At 40.1% G+C, this 6298-nt stretch overlaps 1 long non-coding RNA gene across 1 annotated transcript; it reads left to right on the plus strand.

Annotated features, from left to right (window-relative positions):
* Positions 1-1821: 1821 nt before the first annotated feature.
* LOC122995911 lies at positions 1822-5388 on the plus strand. Its single transcript, XR_006406880.1, has 4 exons — positions 1822-1975; positions 3353-3546; positions 4121-4149; positions 4503-5388. It is a non-coding gene; the product is annotated as an uncharacterized LOC122995911 (long non-coding RNA).
* Positions 5389-6298: the final 910 nt, after the last annotated feature.

Below are 6298 nucleotides of genomic sequence, written 5' to 3' on the forward strand. Positions count from 1 at the left end.
AGCGAGAAGGGGAGCAGTGTTAGCACTTCAGCTCACTCCAAAGGCATTACCAATCCCTGCGGATGAGCAGAGCCCCACAGAGAAATGGATGGGATGTAAAATAGCATATGGCCGGGCGCTATCATTCTAATTGCAGCTGTCTGTGAATGACGGGCTTCTGCGCAGGACACTAAATCCACCTTGTGCTGCTGAACGCTCTTGCATCTGCTTATCTCTCTTTCCGAGAGCAGAACACTTATGTGCTTAATAAACAGGCCTCCCTTAAGAAGTCTGCTACACAGAGAAATAGCAAGAACAGCAGGAAAGAAAAATAACCTTATTGGTGCAACTTGTAATTAGTTAAACACTCCCCTCAAATATAGCTAACCAGCACATTTGACTGAAAAATAGCGACTGATTAGGTGTAATATTAGTTTGTACATGCTTCCTCTCTTTTTTGTTTAATTCCTGTATTTGTGCTACTGTGCTACTGTTACTATAGTGGTAATTGTGGAGGTGACTGTGCTGCTTAAGAGACCATACCAGAGGATTTGCATGTTTTAGCCCATTTACTACAAAAAACTGCCCAGTGTGAATTTAAAAATGGTGAAATAAGCTGCTCAGCGTTTCTTTCATCCAAAGGAAACATCCGTGAATGAGTACATCACCACACCTTTCTGAATCACTGAAAAATAAGGATTTACCTGACACTGCTATAAAACCGCCATGATCCATTTGAACCTCAAATCGTGGCTTTAAAGGGGACAGGTTTATATTTTTATTCTGGGTCTCTATTGGAATATCTTTGCACGTCTCTTTAACGCCCCCACCCCCTCTCCCGATGAGCCCTCTCTGTTCTAGACGCTGCGTTTTGGCTGCCTTAACGCCGTTCCCGAGGATACGTAAACAAACCGTAGTTGTGGGATTTCACTTCTTTTTCTCAGCTTCACTTAAACACATTTGTGCATGTTTGAGCCTGAATCTGGGGTTCAGCTGGCCCTTGGGGGACTTCTGCCTGCTCCGGAGGCTACATAAAAAAAAAAAAGTAATTGCTTTTTTTGCTTCTTTTTCTCATAAATTTCTCAAATACATCTGCACATATTCGAGCCTCAATCAACCCGTGGAACAACCTTAGCAACAAAGGCTACAGAACGGACGGCTGTGACCATATTTAATATAGATATCTGTCATGACATACATCTTCCAAAGACGGTTTGTTCTACTTAATCATATTTACCTCTGACTTCACTCCTGAGTACAGACAACATCCTAAACAAGAGACAGTAAACGCCAGCTGTCCAACACTCTACAAATATGTTTGTACACGAGGAAACAGGCACAACGAGAACAAGGCATCGCTTTAAAAACCTGCTTAAATTCCCATTTTTATGGCAGTGAAGATATCACACGGGCTTAACGATTTAGCAACTGAAGAGCTTCCAGACGCCGGCTCTAATTCAATTTCCTTTCCTGCTCATTAACTTATAGTCCAGTCATTAGTTAAAGGCAGTGCTGTTTGGATTGGCTCAGCATTTTGGGTAAATTAAGAGCAGGAGGGTTTGCAAGGCTGATATACCCTGAGATCAGTGGAGGGAATCCTCTGAGGCAATTGGAATTTGTAATAAAGCTGCCAAACATGCTTTTTGAGCTGTTTACAACAATTTACAAAGAAATTAAAAGGAAATGTTATGTTTTTGTTTGCCCTGAGCAACAGCAGTAATTCCCATATGTTTTGCTCAAAGCCTCTGGAAGTTTGGCTTGAAATAGTGAAAAATGCATATATGGTATCAAAGTTGAATGTCTTATTAGGCATCCACAAATATCTGAGTGACAATAAACATTCATAACTATTAGAAAACCAAGTTTAAAAAAACATTTTACTGTGTAGACCATTTCTCGAGATTGTGTAGGCTTGGCAGATCATGTTTTGATTGACACCCACAACAGCTATTAGGGGCCGGCTAACTATAACTCACTGAGCCTCGCCTCCAACACGGTAAATATACTACATGTACCATTATCACTAAAGGAGGCAGGGGAATAGCTAAACATAAGACACACTGAGCAAGAGAGAGCAGGAGAGTGAGAGGGAGAGAGGGAAGCCGTCGCTAACTGCTAAGCTAAAGTGACTAGTGGATCTGAAAAGTGTGAAAACGACTGTGACTTGCGAGAAAGTCGCTAAAAGAAGGAGAGAGCTAAGAGCGCTTGAGCAGAACTATGTATTTTTATATGTACAGCTGGTAATTAGCCACAGTAATGAAGAATATCGCAAAATGAACTGGGTTGAGACAGAAACACTACCAATGACACAGAAACTCCAGCAAACAGACATGAGAAAATACACTTACCGCAGCATGTCGTTTATGATGGTGGTTCGCGGTATTTATTGCATAATTTTCATAATAAATGTCTGAGCATAACCACGCCCAATTCAAACCCAATATCAGGTAAGTTTATAAAAACTTAAATAACAGTATTTTGAATTTGGATTGAGACTAATTCCTAATACTTTTTAGACACCTACTATTATGTACATAACACCCTAAATTACATAGTTAGAAGGCTATTGTGGATATGGGTTTCCAGTGGCTTTACAGGTGCAGTGTGTAGAATTTAGTAGCATCTAGCAGAACAGACTTGGCAGAAATTTAATATAATATTCATAAGTATGCTTTCATTAGTGTATAATCACCTGAAAATAAGAATCCCTGCATTTTCATCGCCTTATAATGAACCCTTATATCTACATAGGGAGCAGGTCCTCTTCCACGGAGCCCGCCATATTGCACTGCCATGTTTCTACAGTAGCCTAGAATGGACAAACCAAACGCTGGCTGTAGAGAGGGCCTTTACCATAGGTTCTCCTATACACTTGGAAGGGGAAGGGGAGGGGTACTCAGTCGGTTGCAATCTGCAACCTCAGTGCTAGATGCCAGTAAATCTTACACACTGGTCTTTTAAAAGGAAGCTGGCTATAATTTCAGTAATTCTGGTTTATTAAGTATTGATTACTTCTCTTTGATTTCTTACTGCTTTAAACCTTTAGCAACAATCTACAAAGAAACTCAATGACTCACTATACGCTCTTTTTTTTATCCAAGGGACTCCATCTTCTTCTAAAATAGATGAAGGTCAACTTTTAAGGCACTTTTTGAGATACTTTCATAACATCTCTGAGTTTTGGAAAGACTTTCTCACCATTAATTCATTTATCCCACCCTTTCTCGGGCCTTATGGCCAAAATTATTTATAATTTCTGACAGTGAGAGTGCGAAGTTGCTCCTGGCAGAGTGAGAACAGGAAGAACGCCAGGGAGTAAAGTTATATCTTTAATTAATTAACATGGACAATGTTATCTTTCTGACTTCAACAGCAGCTTTTCTCAGCCAGAGGGCCCCATTGGAGAGACGGATATAACATTAGCTCAGGAGGAAGAGGTTGAAATCACTGGAGGTCACAGCCAGCAGATTCACCTGCAGAACCAGCCTTGTTGATGCACGATGCAGAAAACATGAGCTTAAAAAGTAAAACTACAACAATAACTGAAGAGGAAACGTCATGCAGCAGGTTAGGCGCAGTATAGGATAGCAGTGTAAATGACATACTGTATGTTCTGGGGATATTATGGAATCAGGAACTGCAGCGTGAAACAAGACATGGTGTGATGAAAGTCCTACACTGTACCTGGAGGCATTTTCTGAATCGTACTATCCTGCTGTGCCTGTGTTTTTTGTCACTGTGGTTGCTGAGTATATTCAGCCGTTACATACGGTATATTGGCACAATAGAAGACCAACTTTATTCTTGTGTACATAGAAATAAAAGTTTAAAGAAAAAACACAGAAGAAACACAGGATGAAACAAACATTCAGGTTGGTAAAACTTTTCTGGAACAGAGAAAAACTTTTAGCACAAACTCTCCTTTGTAAACATCCATCCATCACGTTGACCTACCATACATCCAAGTTGTGTGCATTTCTTGTGACTCAGTGGGTGCGCTAATTTGGGCTTGTGCCTCAAAATAAAGTGATGACTCAATTGGTTGGTCTGTTACTTGTTAAAACCTGTCTGATCGTCTGACTGCTCCCATTTGTTGTCCCATTGGACCTATTTTTAGTGTTGACACCACGTTCTTTCTCAGGTATCTCAGCTACTTATTTGGTTCCTTTGGTGAGTACAGTGTTAAGTTGTGTTCAAGGTTTAGCAGTAACATAAACATAAAATCTTAATAGGTGAAACCAAATGAACTCTACAGGTGTTTTCAGTTCTCCTGATGCTCCTAGCCAAAAACAAACCCATCGTCCCTCATCCAATCCAATCTTATGTTATTTATTGATATTTATTACTTAATCATAATACCAGATCATCTTAACCATTTATGTGGTGGTGAAAAAGAAAAAGAGCACACTCCGTGTTCCAGTTATGATCTGGTATTGCTTTGAAAAACTGTGTACGTGGGTGTGATGACCCCTGTCATCTTTGATTTGCTCTTTATTCTCCTCTCTGTCTGCTCTGCTCTACAGGTGGCTCGTTAGCCCAACTGGGAACACCTGGCGCCGGTGTTCTCAGGTGATAAAGCCTGGATGCAGTTAGCAGCTTCGCTCTCCTCAGACTGCTGCTGTTGATTGCAGCGCTCCGCCTCCCTTCAGGGCAGCCATTATGATTTGGTTTAGTTCTTGCATCTTCCAACACACACACACACACACATCCAATCCATTCCTTTTACCTCCTTTAATTTGGTTTAATTTGTTTAAATAAATATCTTTTGTTAAACGTTGACATGGTTGGGATGTGTGTCGAGCGTTCCTGGTTTGATTCTGGCTGGGAACCTTTGTTGCATGTCAGACCTATCTAATTAATGCAAAACTCTGCAAAAAACTGCAGTGAGGGAATCAGCCTGTAAATAATAATCTCAAATGGATACACTAGGTAATAATTACATTTTTTTTCTTGGTTTATTTTTTTTTCCAGACAAAGCACCTACAACAAAAGACCACACAATAAATGAATGAAAGAAAGGCCATCAAAACAACTGACTTTGACTGACTATCGAGGTTCACGGCCCATTTCTTGCTTCAAGCCAGCACTGGCTTTTTCACTATTTCACTATTCTCCTCACATTAAGGCAAAACCCAATCCTGAACCCTAAAATAAATGATTAACCTTGTAATGACTGAATATTTGTCAGCACACAGCCGGTGAGTTCGCACAATGTGATTGTGTGTCAGATCTAACACACACCGCACACACATGTAAACCTACTGTGAGTCAGAATGGAAAATAAATGAATATATTCAAATGAAGGTGATGATGTTATTCAATGGTTTTACTTTTGAAAACATAAGGCAACACACAGTACACCCAGGATCTTGTACAGTTATTACTACTACATTTCATTGTCTCGGTACCTGTATTGTGCAGTGACAATAAAGTTGAATCTAATCTAATCTAATTATGAAGTGGGGGTTTGATTAAACTCCCATAAAGTGCCACACCATGGGACAAAGCTGCTTTTAAGCTGCCGCAAGGCCTGAATCTAAACTTATCTGTCTGCCCTCCCCATACAGCTGCTAATACCCAGTCTCTGTAGAACATAAGACTAATTATACATTACTATTCTCTTCCTCACTGCGCTGAAAGTCTATCTTCTTTTTTCCATGCAAACCATCTAACCAGGTGTCTGCAGCAAAGCTGTTACTCATTTTTAGTTAAATTAATTTGGTGTTTTGAAATTATGAATTAGAGATATATTTGATGAAACCCACGTCAGTCACCAAGGAATAATGTAAATCAAGAGCAGGTGGGTTAATTAATGATGCTAAAGGCTTGTGTAAAGTGAGATATGGAGGTCTGATTTATTCAAGGTTCATCCACATTGAACCCTGACTGAAAATGACTGTTTAGAAAATCAGTGGAAAGGCATAAAGATAAATCTATTCTGGGAGGGATAATCTTGAGTTTTCGATCAGAAAACAGCATACATAACAGTAAGCTGCATGTCACAGAGTATACAGCCTGAGGAAGTAGAAAACTGGCACCACACAAACCGTCACACAACAGATACCAAAATGAATGCTGTAAATGCTGCGTGTGATAGCAGGGACAGGCACTACCTCTACTGAGACAAATGGAGCACTTGTATTTCATTTCGACAGAGCGGATACTGAAAAACACATGAACTCTGAGGCAAATGATGATACATACAGCGGCATCCTTTTGATGCTTGTCAGTTCATGCCTGTAGCACACACCAAACACATCTCACACAGAGAAGAAAGACTCATACTGTGTAAATCAGGATGTGCTGATCCCAGTAGTGA

This window comes from Thunnus albacares, chromosome 13 (assembly GCF_914725855.1).
Source record: "Thunnus albacares chromosome 13, fThuAlb1.1, whole genome shotgun sequence".
NCBI lineage: Eukaryota > Metazoa > Chordata > Actinopteri > Scombriformes > Scombridae > Thunnus > Thunnus albacares.